Source organism: Dendrobium catenatum, unplaced genomic scaffold (genome assembly GCF_001605985.2).
Source record: "Dendrobium catenatum unplaced genomic scaffold, ASM160598v2 fragScaff_scaffold_793, whole genome shotgun sequence".
NCBI classification, from domain to species: domain Eukaryota; kingdom Viridiplantae; phylum Streptophyta; class Magnoliopsida; order Asparagales; family Orchidaceae; genus Dendrobium; species Dendrobium catenatum.
In genome coordinates, this window is record NW_021319255.1 from 927,360 (window position 1) to 940,180 (window position 12,821).

Here is a 12,821-nt window from a genome sequence, read left to right on the forward strand (position 1 = left end):
TGGAAATTAGGGGTTCTTACGCGTTTTAATAATAGAAACAAATATTCATATGTTATTTGATATGGATTCAGGTAAGGAAACAAATAGGTTCTATATTTGATTGTTCATAAACATCTATTGTTAATTTGGGGGAATTTTTGTGAATTTGTAGGTTTTTTGTTTAAATTTATTAAGGGACTGTGGTGACGCTGCCGAATTGTCCGTCGATTCCAATTTTTCTGAGGTTTAGGATAAATTGAATAGATATGAATGTGGAATATTGATAATGATTGCTGTTTTAATAATCTGACTATGGGAAATTGATTAATGATACTGGAATTACAAGTGGGAAACTGGTGAACGTTAGTTGGAGATTGAATGGAACCTGTAACAATTTGATGGTGGCCGAACGGTAGCTTCTCCTTAAACCAAATTTGATAATGGATATATTGAGATGGGAAGTCATTAAGGAGAGTTTTTATAGGATATGACCCGAGGGGGCCGGAACGGGCCAATAGGATGACGCTTCTTTTTTTGAGACAACGTCTAGGATAATCTTACAAACAGGCAAAATGGAATCTACAACAGCAAACATTATGCAGTTTTGATTGTATTTTAACTTGTACAGCTTATTTGTACTTGACATTGCTTTTACTGTATTGGAGCATATTAGGATTTTCTGCTTTAATTGATTCTGATCGGATTTACTGTAAATTGTTTTACGTTTCTGATTTCATTGACCTCTTTGATCATTGGGCATGTTACTATTTTGATTAATTTGGACCACTTAATACTGGGCATACATATAGCATTTATTTGATCGGTAATTTGAAGAATTTATCCGTATTGCTTTCGATTGATTTATTACTGAAAAGCATTAGATTTTGATTTGATTTCAGTTGATTGATTCGGTAACACGGACTCTATAGAACGGGATTGGATTGATTTTCTTCTGTGTACGAAATTTCTTTTTGCAAGATTGACGTGGTAATTAAATTGAGTTTGGTTTAGTCGACATTTGCCCGCCTTGCCTTTGCATTGATAGACTTATTTTCATTTGACTAGGCATTTCCGTTTATTGCATAGACTCAATGGACCCCATTGACTGATTAATTGGATATGTGATTTGAACTTGGAAACATGGGGGGCACTATTTGATTTTAAGGCATCGCCGTGCTTATTGGATCTTTCAGTTATAGGTTTCCATTTAGGGTGAAACCTGTTGGCTTTGTTAAAAGCTCAATCTATATTTGTGTTTGACATTTTTGGTTCAGAGCAAGGGAGAAAGCAGAATGATAGGATTGATCCGGGATCTACAGTTTTTGTCTTTTTGATTTGATAGATTTGATTCTTTTTGTTTACTCAGATAGCGAATAGAATTTCATTGTTACTTGTTATTGTAGATGTGTAGTTCCCTGAGTAAGAGTATTACATTGAAACTTTTTGAGATATGAAATCGACTTGTTTATGTGATTGTTTTTAATTTTATTTAGACTTTTGTTCTTAGACGTGATTAATTGCGAGAAATTTGTAAAGATAACTCTGGTTAAAATTGGCTGGTTAATTGGGACATTTACTTTCCAAGTTTAGAATCTCCGAAGGCATGACCAAAATTTTGTAAATGGGCGCTTTTGAGACCAAATATAAGGGGTGCTTTTATGAAGCCAAAGTAAATGATGACTATTTTATGTTACACTGATCAGTACAAATGATTACTTCTGAAACGGTGTTAAGTATTATGATATTCAATGAAATTGCATCCTATGTTAATGCATATGAGGCTTTATTTGATGCACGAATGAATTAAGATGAAGACAGTGAAAATTATTGCAAAGAATGAGAACTTAAGTTATGTAAAGACATGATTCACTTAGACAATTTATAACTGTGATTATTATTTATTTAGAAAGAAGATAGTTGTAGTTTCTTTCCTTGATCTAAATTATATATGTTGAAGTCATTTCATCTTAACTGAATTGGACTCACTCCTCTTATGGCACTTTCAAGAGAATTGACAAAAGATAATGGCGGATAGACCTCCCTTACGTACCTTCATAAGGAGACACGAGCGAAGGTTTTCTTTTTATTTGAGTTTTGATTAGAAGAGATATATATGAAATGTAGAAAGTTTTTGGACAATCTGTTATATTTGAAAACTTTATGTTTGATTATGTTGAGATGTTGGATGATGGAACTATAAAGAAAACTTTATACTTAGTTTTCAAGTTAGTGGCACTTTTTTATGACTTATGAAGAATTATACTATCATGTAAGTAAAAGTTTTTAATTCTTACTGTTGTTTTGGGTGCCGGTATTTGGTCGTCCCGTCCCTTGATGCTTCCGGTATGTGACATGACAATTAATTATGTCATTACAACAAATCAATTAACAATGGTTCCAGTCAATAGACCGTTATTGTAGTTCAACGTGTGATAGCCACCCAATTTTAGGACACGTGTCCACATTACTTACTAGTATGAGATCATTTAAGAGTATCATAGGTTATTTAACCTAGATTGGCTCTTTGAAGCTTAGTTTACTTAAATCTATCACCATCAAACAAACTATACGAAAGATGGACATGGTTATTGCTTACTTAGGGATGACAGGTACTTTACTTGATTCTGTATATATTTTTGAAGTTTTTATGGATCTTTATGTCTATTGCAACTTTCATATTATAATATTACTACAAACAATATTATAAATCAAAATGATTTGCTTTGGAGATTTAGGAGTATTATATTGAAGAATAAAAATCCATCTATATGATATTTTTGTCAACAGCGACCATCACAGAAGACACATTGGATACTTACACTTTTGCTAATGTAAACGCTAGTCAAACTAAGACCACCTCCTAGCGATGAGGACGCAGATCACAGGGTCAAATTGCCGACTCCAATTATGGACATGGGAGGTCATTACATGAATTTCAAGACTTACAACTCAATACCCCTACCCAGCGCCCGCTCATGGGGTTCAAGAAGTATAGTCGACTCTAAATAATCGTGACATGCAAATCTGTACATGAGATTACAATTACAATGCTAAGGAGCCACTCCGCGTCGAGTTGTGTATATGTAAGCGACTTTGAATATTAAAAGAAGTGTAAATTTTCAAACAAAGCCAAATCATACAATACTCATAGTAGAAAAATCTAAGTATGTTCTTGTTTTTAATCCACAAACAGTTTTAGAGTTAGTTTGCAGAAACCTAGATCATGTTTTGTCGGAGCACATGATCACATTATTATTAGGGTAGATGAAACATAGTTACGAGAACATGCATGCTTCGATGTCGCTTGCAATGATTTTCAATGTACATGATATAACTGCACTATGCATTAATTTTTGCTTAAAACTGACAGTTCAAGTTTTTTTTTATCTGCAAGCTAAAGATTCATAAGGTAATAACAATCATAATAACCAAAAAATAAAAGAGAGGCGGATAATTTCCCCAAATGCCTAATATGACAAATATAAATATTGGAAAAAGAGAAAGTAAAAAAAAAAAAGTATACAAGAAAATCATGAAACGACCACAGTAAATAATAGTTTTATCTTTCATACTTTGCATCTAAACCATGTGGGAGAAAAAAGATACGAAGACGACCATAATAAATCATTGATTATCTCTTCGTTACTTTGCAGCAAAATAGATTCCAAGACATTTATCTGCCAACTAAATTGCCACAATCTGCGCATGTATAATTTAGATTATAAGGCAAAATATATATTCCTATACATGAATCCCATAACTGGTTTAGACTATCAGCTTGATAAAAATAAAAAATAAAACAAATCAGCAGGGCAATTGATACCATGTTTCCAATGTCTAGCATCGTTGTCAGACACGTTTTAGAGACGAACGCTGTATATAAAATAAACAAAATGAAGCTTGTTAGATTTCGCTCACTTATGCACATTAAAATTAGATAGCACCGACTTTGGTTGATCTTTTGTTGGCCATCTGTCAAACTCTACACTAATCGAACCCTAGGCCTGCCGTTGTCTCTCCTACATCCAGCCTAACACCCCCTGACTTGCTCTGCGTCCACAGTTCTAGACAAACCCGCACGGGAGATTCCACACGCCCACTGATATGTCGTCATCAGAGGCAGAGAGAGATGGTCGTTGTAGGGTTACTGCTCCTTTGGAGGCCTGAGTTAGAGTTTAAATTGACCGAGAGCTATGATGCAGACACTCCGCTTAAAGAGGACCCAGGTCGGACACGTGATCGAACACGACACGCAATTCGACACGCATAGACACGTCGTTCGACAAGGCATGTGGCAGTGTTCAATTAAATAATTAAAAATAAAATCAAGACAAGCGTGGACACGCGTGTGTCTAGTTATATAAAAATAAAATTGTCAGTGTTCTACTTAGCCTTTCCGCGAGTCCGACACTCAAGGTTACAGCTGCAGACATGCCCGGAAACTCTATACATGCTCAGGTTACTGCTCGAGTACAGCTCAGTACTGCACAATATAGTGCTCACGGTACCGCTTAGGTAGACATACTCGTGGTAGCGAGGACGGGGATTGCGTCCCAATGTGCGACAGATGGGTTGTAAATTTGTTAATTTTCTTGATATTTGTGTGTGGTGGGTACTAGTGGGTACGATGCTCGGTACTGCTAGTACGGATGCTTGTACCGCTCAAGTAACCGCTATGGTAAATGTTTCGAGGTCTGCTAGGTACGATGCCCGGACCACCGATATCTTCCCATACAAACAACTACAAACTTAAAACAGCAGAAACTTCAAAATAATCTTACAGGCTCGAACCCCCAGGCGCACGCCCCCTTGGACCCCCTGCAGACTGTATATTGTTGTATTCATGTTGTTTATTATGGTATTTTGATCACTTACATATCAATTTAATTTGAGCATTGCCATAGTATGATTGATTCTGTAGCAAATGCCCCTGATGCGGATGGATAGTGAATGTTCCAAAAGAGCCATCTTAGTAAAAATGATAAATCTTATCAGATGCATGTTACAAATTAGGAAAAACCTTTGAAAGAGGGAATGTGATCATGCAATGCAATTATTTGGTGGGCACCTACAAAGATCTTATATCATAGGAGTGAGGCACATACTACTTAAAGAATTTGCTGATCTAATGGAATAAAAAAGTGTACCTAGACATTTATGTACAAAACTAATCTTACTATTATAAGCTAAAAAGTTATCATGAAACTTGATTATTATTGTCGTCGATTTTATAAATACACCTTATTTTTATATATATATTAAAATATTTATGCCCCACTGCACCCTGTCCTATATTTTAAATCCTGTCTCGTTCACGTGTCCGATTCCGTTCAGGGTCGCCGTGCCTTGTCGGAGCATCATTAGCCTGAGAGGCATGTTTCAAGTTGCTCAGCCCATGACCATTTTGCACAGCTCTTCAGTCTAGTAGCAGCTTTCATCTGAGCTGTTTTAAGCCCAGATTGGTCGCCGAGCGACGACAGGTCAGCACATGAGATTCAGAGAGAGACCTAATTGTTTTTCATCCACGGCTATACTTAATCTTATAGGACAAGAAGAGTTTTTCACCAGGCACTTCTTTTGAATGCCAACGATGATTGCCACTGCAAAACAGGCTTCGACTAACTCTGGACGAGTGCTTGCAGAATATGTAGTGGCTTTAGTCAAATTGTCCTACGCCGCAGTCTTTTAAGTATATTGAAGTTGTCGTGGCATTATATTCACGGATGGGCTGCATATCAATGTTGAGGACGCATTCAACTATGATCAGGCTAACTCATGGATCTACATTCCCTTCTTGCTTCAGCTTTCTAGACACTCAGCCACGTGTCGGGCTCAAATTAGGTTGTTCATGTTCTCTACTTGCATCAGGTGAACCGCTTCAGATTAGTCATAGACTCTAATTGGGGAATTGACCGCCTCAGAGTTCATATTCGCTTGGATGATTCTCAAGACTTGAGAGGGGGAGGACACTTGCTCTTCAAGGTAGGCTACTCACACTATTGCCTCATCTTGATTATTGACTTACGTTGTTAATTTATTAGTTGTATGAATCAGACTCGTTAATTGTTTAAGTTGGCTAACAATCTACATAGTTAAAACAACATTAAAAAAATATATAAGTTAGCCTTAATGCTTAGCAATATTATCATTCTCCCAAAACTGATTCAACCTTAAAAGAATATAATGGAGTATAAGATTTTTGTACTTTTTCAACTTACTCTTCAAGTCAGGTTGGGTCTAACTTCAATACTTATAGAATGATAAATGCTTCTCTTCAGGTTGAGTCAATTTATCCCAACTTTAGAATTGAAAAGTGTGCTTAGAGGGGGCTTAATCTCGTCGGTCTTCGTCTTACTTGTGCGACGATCGCCTATATAACTTTATTTTACTTTTAATATAGTATCCTTTTTAGTCCTAATAAATGTTTTTGATGACACATAGCTGCGCATGAGCGGCCATTGCTTGCCCTTTTGCGCGCTTTAGCTGTCATTTTACCTCACTTCATTAGTTTATGAATATTATCCTTTATATATTTATGAAATCATAACTTATAAAGATACTCTCATTGTATAAACAATTTACATATTCGTCCTATTCCCATATAAAATAACTAAAATAAACAGAAAATACATTGTCAGTAGCATAATAAAAGAATGTGCAATAATAAAACATTATAGATTCTTATAAACCTTGTTGGTATCTCACGCTTCGTTAGGAATGTCTCCTACGACTTTGTCTTCCTTTCCTTTATGTTATATAATTCTCATTTGCACTCTTGTCATTCTATTAAAATTCATTTTCCATTCCTTCTGTCCTCTTCATAAATGTTTTCTGCACCACTTCAGCCTTACCTGTTTTAACTACCGAAATCAGCAAACAACAGGTCTTCCTCTATTGTTTCTTGAATTTGCAGTAACAAAGCAATAGTCCGTACTTAGCGATACAATAACATTCACTTGGTTTCAGCCAAATAAAAATTCAACCACTAACTAAAAATTGCCTAATTTAGCACTTACCTTAAATTTGCTGAAAAATACTTTTTTGAATTCTTCCCACTAGCATCCACGCTTGCAGCTCCTGTCGACACTAGTTAGCTGATGGAATAGAGAAATCACTATCTAGATAATGAGGGAATTTCAGCCATATAGGATAATGCCTTAGTTCATATTACTTATATATTATCTCTAGTATTTTTGCACTACAGGACTTCCCCAAAAATTCTCACATGTAGGATTATCCACCAATGCATGCTGTTATGGAATGTAGAGGCTTAGTGGAAAAAAATTCATAGAACAGTTATTTCTTAACTAGAGCATATCAATTAACTTCATAAGTAACATATACGTTCAACGTTAACATTTAAAGAAATTTATCACTTGCCTTCGATATTTTGGTATATAGTGGACAGAACATAGTTAGTCTATTCTTGCGCAATTAGTTAGCCTTAGCCCGTATTTCTGTTGGTGTAATTCCCACATGTCACCCCTAGAATTACTCTGGGATGAAGCCGCTAATCGAAGTTCTGAATGAAATTTCAACTATACACTAAAAGGTTTTTTTCTTTTTTTTTTTAACCTCATGTTGGTTACAGTTTTTTTTATTCTTTACTTAGAGTGTTCACAATCTACCACTTAATTAACTGATGTCTTGTCGGCATCTTTTACCAAATCATCCACCAGGCATATAATTCTGAATGCACCTACAAACAAGTGGTTGTCCCATGGAGCACTTCTGTCCCATAAGGTTCAAGACGCGTGATTCCCATGGCATAGCCACTATAGTCTTGTATGAAGCTTAATTTTCATCTCTCCGAGCTTGCTGTATTATTTGAACCATTTATAAGCTCAACTCTATACGATCAGTATTGATTCCACTTGACATCAAGAGTACTCACCGTATTTGTGTTGTTGAGTGTAACTTCCCAGAAATAAGGTCACACAATCCCAGAATTGGCCCTGAAGGATGAGCAAACCTTAACTGCAAAGTTCTTAATGAAAATTACTACCAATTACATAATAAAAGCAGCATTTGAATTCTTAATAGAGTTTAGCCTTCTTAATAATACTTTAGGGTTATCACTGATAACTATATACGAAAAGTTACTTGGCACTCAAGGATATGCAATTAGAACAGATAAAGAAGATATTGTAGTTAGGCTACAAAAAGAGCACTTATGGGTTAAAGTAACCCCACAGGATAAGAAGATTATAAAAACAATTTATGAAATATGGCAAAAAAAACATTTAAAGGTGAAGGAAGATCCTATTATTCTTTAGTAACAGTTATTATTCTGCTTTGCATGTGATGAATATTAATTGTAGTGTCAGATATGGAGAATATAATATACTAAAGAGCAATTATTAAAGGTTTGAAGAAACTGGATCCAACAAAGAAATTTCTGATATAAAATACAGGGAAATAATGTAAGTAGTTGTTGAAAATGTACTAAGAGATTCACATGATGAGGCAAGCCCAATTTGCATCTCTTGGGTATCATTTTACTATCAAGGAACAATCACAGAATCTGATGCAAAGCAAAGAACCGATGGAGAGGATTTCATATGACGTTCAGTAGTTGAAAGTGACTTATGTATATATATGAACCTGAAAGCATTGTGGTAAGAGTGTCGGCAATGATAACCAAGAAACTGCATGGGAGGCATAAGTGGGCATTATTAGATCAATGGGGGGACAAAGTTCTTACTTGAGGTGCAAGGAAATCTTTTTTGGGCGGGTATAGAGTCTGATTCGTGCTGGAATCGAATGATGTTAAAGAGGAGTATAGAGTTATATCTTATGGAAAATATAATTGAGTGGATTTTTCAAGTTTACAGAAGTTGTTACGCGCCAACAACAAAGCTTGAGTAAAATTTACCACTAGGCTAGTGAATTGAGATGTTGCCCCAAGTTGCTCTCACATCTATTATTGGGGATGTGTATGTAAGATTTTTGTAAAATTAACGAAGATATATAGCATCCATGGGATTATCTATATGCAAGGTATACTACTGAATCTGATAGATAATGTATATTTTTTAGAAGTATCATCCGAGACGTGTTATAAACATCACATATTAATTCCCTTTGCCAACGGTTTTTAAAAACCGCGCACGCAGGGGTCGGCAGTGTTAATAGCTATTTATGCACTCATTCTGCGACACCATATACCGAAGTGGATGTTTTAATGGGTTAGTTATCCAATGCTAGGGTTGCAAAGAACTTGCAACGGACCACATCCAAGTCGTCTAGGATGTAGCAGTGGCCTTAACCGCTACCTAAATAAACCCCTTCTAAACTAAACTTGAGTCCACATTAGATTGTGGTGCGCTTTTAAACCGCCACCACCCTTCTGATAGGTTGTGAGTTATTAGTCGGACGAAAATGAAGAGACCATGAAGATCAAATGCCATGAGATTGGGAATAGAGATTCTGCTTAAGAAGTCATTTGGTCCGAAAAGATACACAAGCACTAGGAGGGCGCTGCCAATAATTATGGCTCATTTATGCGAGTTTGAAGTATTTACCAGGGATGCACAGATTTCTATTACCGGGTTAAAAAAATACTGAGTGCAAATAGAAAAGATTTTATTTGGCATGTTTTCGAAACCAGTTGTGATTTTTAAAAAGCCTCCCGCTGTATTTTTCTTAGATATAATTTTGTTTATTCCAGAATACATCATGACTCTATAGTTTAATACATAGATTTAATAGAATATTGGTCAATAATGAAGTGATAATGTATACCAATACTATCTATACTGATCCTAATTAGTATTATGTTGATCTCACGGTGAGGAGAAATATGGATATGAGCGAATTCTCACGGATCAAAACCGTGGATTGTGCTGTTATGAGTCGATATAGCAGTATTGTTTTGAGGACTCAGATTTTGAAGGCCGGATTTTGGGACGGTAGGAGTGGGCCAGTTGGATCCACCAAACGGCACTAGGAAAAACTAGCACAAATCCAAGATGCTCGGTAATGTTGGCTAAAGATGAGCACAATACGTCGGTTGTGTCTGAGGCGGCAAAAAGAGTCCTTGTGCCGGTAATTGCCCGAATTTCGCGCAAACGATGCGCACCTAGATGTTTTCGGGTCAAGATTTATGGATTTGGACCGAAAGAAACGCGCTTTTCAGGGGCTACTGGAAAGGGAGAAATAACGGTATATCTTTTTTTGGCATTAACTTATCGAAAGCAGGAGGAATAGCGAGCTCAGTGTGTGACGGTTACTTTAAGTCAAAAAATGTCGATTTACTCTTTATCTAATTTGTCCAAGTAGGGTAGGTAGGTACGTCGAAGGCAATAGCGCAAAGTGCGTAACCGGCGCGAAGAACTGAACTCGAATTGAGCTGTATGAGAGCAGTAAAAGGAGGAGAAAATGCGGTTCACATTGCGGATGCGACGCGTCGTCGTACGAAGAACAGCCATTAAGGCGAACTGTTGTGCCTAAGAGTCTTAGATTTTAGCTCGATATTACAAAAGCTTTTTTAAGCCGCTCAAGGGCGAGCGTAAGATACTTGCGTGTTAGTAGTATGGTAGTAAAATATTGAAATATCATTCCGTAATCGTTTTTTTAATTCTTGTCTCCTTAGTGCTTTTACGAGGAAGGGCTTATCAAAGATATAAAAGTATTAAGATGCGGGTATGAATATAGTAATTAAGATTTATTAAATTGAAAATATAAAATCGAGAAAAATCTATAGATATTGTAAATTTTTATTTCCAAAATATATATTTAGTAAGGTTATAAAATTTTGTGTTTATGAATTTCTAGGAATTGGTAGGTATTTAATATAATTCTTTCAATGTTGTATCATGATTTTATTACGATTTTATAATAAGAACATAGTATATAAGATAGTGTAGAATAATAATTAATAATTAGTAGAATAATTAAGTGATTATAAGATAATTAATAATTAAAGCTTATATAACACTTAAATAAGTTCCTCCAATATTATAATATAAACCGGACTACTATGTTTTAGTTTAATGTAGTTATTCAGCTTTACGATGTATTTGATTAGTTAATTTCAAAAAAAATAATCTTTTATACTGTATTTTAAATAGTCTTTCCAACTCTCTCATTAAATAATAAATAGAATAACTAAAACGTTTAATCTTGATACTTTTCGAAAAGTATTAATTTTGAAGTTAATTTGATAATTATTATAAAATATTATAAATAATAATTAATTAATTAATTAGTATTAATAAAGTTTTGTTATATTTTATTTAAACTTTTCTTGTCGCGCTTTAATTATCCTAATAATGTATGTCAACTTTTTTAATTGCCTTAAATCCTGAATTGAACAGCCAAACAGTCACACAGGATTTAACTGGATTTATCATGAATGTTACCAAACAGTTTTCAGGATTTAACCTCCCAGGATTTCGTAAATTCGGATTTGGAGGATTTACGAAATCCTGCTTAAATGAAATCCTGGATTCTACCAAACAGCTCCTTAACATGGTGATTGTTTATCCCGAAAAGTTGATATTTGCGAAGAGGTGCTTTAATTAATTAATAGCATTAAGACTTTAAGATTGGGACTAAACTGGTGGTGAATGGTGATGCTATGGGCATAGGTGAGCCAAGCCATCTTATGAGTTAATTAGGGCTTAATTTGATAAATGGCTCATGAGCTGGGCTTAATAAGCTAGCAAGTCGGATTTGAGCCAACCTTGATTTGATTTGTTAGCTCAAGAGTCGGCTTACTTAAAAAATATTAATTCAAAATATATAAGCATTCAAAATTTTATATAAAGTTGTTAAAAATATTCAAAAATTATATCTCAATTTCTTATTTTAATTGATTCTTCATTTTTTTGGGTAATTTTTCATTTTTTTTTTTCATTTTGCTATAGTGACGGTTTGAATCATAATAATTTTCTCTCTTTTATATTAAATGATCTGGCTCAAACTTGTAGAATAAAGGTTGAGCTTGAGCTCGAATTTTATTAATCAATTAAGCTAAAGATCAAATTAAGATTAACTCAAGCTCGACTTTACTCATTTACACTCGGTGACGCCGTCAATTAATAAACATCATAGAAATACATATTCAGACTTTCAATTTATTTAATATCATATAAATTGATTATGTGTAATTTAGAAGGACTAATGGCGCCTATGATCATAGAATTTTAAAGATCGATATATGGAGTGTAATTTAAGTAATAATAGGTCTAGTGGGATGATTGTGACTTTTGGTGATCAAGAATTAATAAGAGTACACATTTTTGATATCTTGGATCTATTGTTCGGAGTGATTTTGAAATAGATGGGGATATTTTTAGAAGAATTATAGTTGGGTGGTTGAAGCGGAGGAATGTATCGGGCTTGTTGTGTGATAGAAAAGTCCATCTCAAACTTATGGGAAAATTCTATAAGGTGGTGTTTAGACCTGCAATACTTTATGTTGCAGAATATTGACCATTAAAAAAGAAGCATAATATTAAGTTAAGTGCTGCAGAGATGAGGATGCTCAAGTGAATGAGTTGCTTTACACTTAGAGAAAGAATTCGTGAAAAAAGTTGGTGTAGCTCTAATGGAAGATAAGATTAGATAGAGTCGATCTTAGATGATTTGATCAGATAAAATGGCGTCTTTCCAATGATCCAATTATGAAAGTAGATGTATTAGATTTAACTTATATTAAAAAAGGTAGTATTAAGCCTAAAAATATTTGATTAGAAAATATTAGAAATGATCTTTCTTTATTAAATTTAAATGATAATTTAACTCTTAACATTACACAATACAGAAAAATGATTCATGTAGCCTACCTCATATAATGGGATAAAAGCTTAATGTTATTGTTGTAATGAGATCATGTC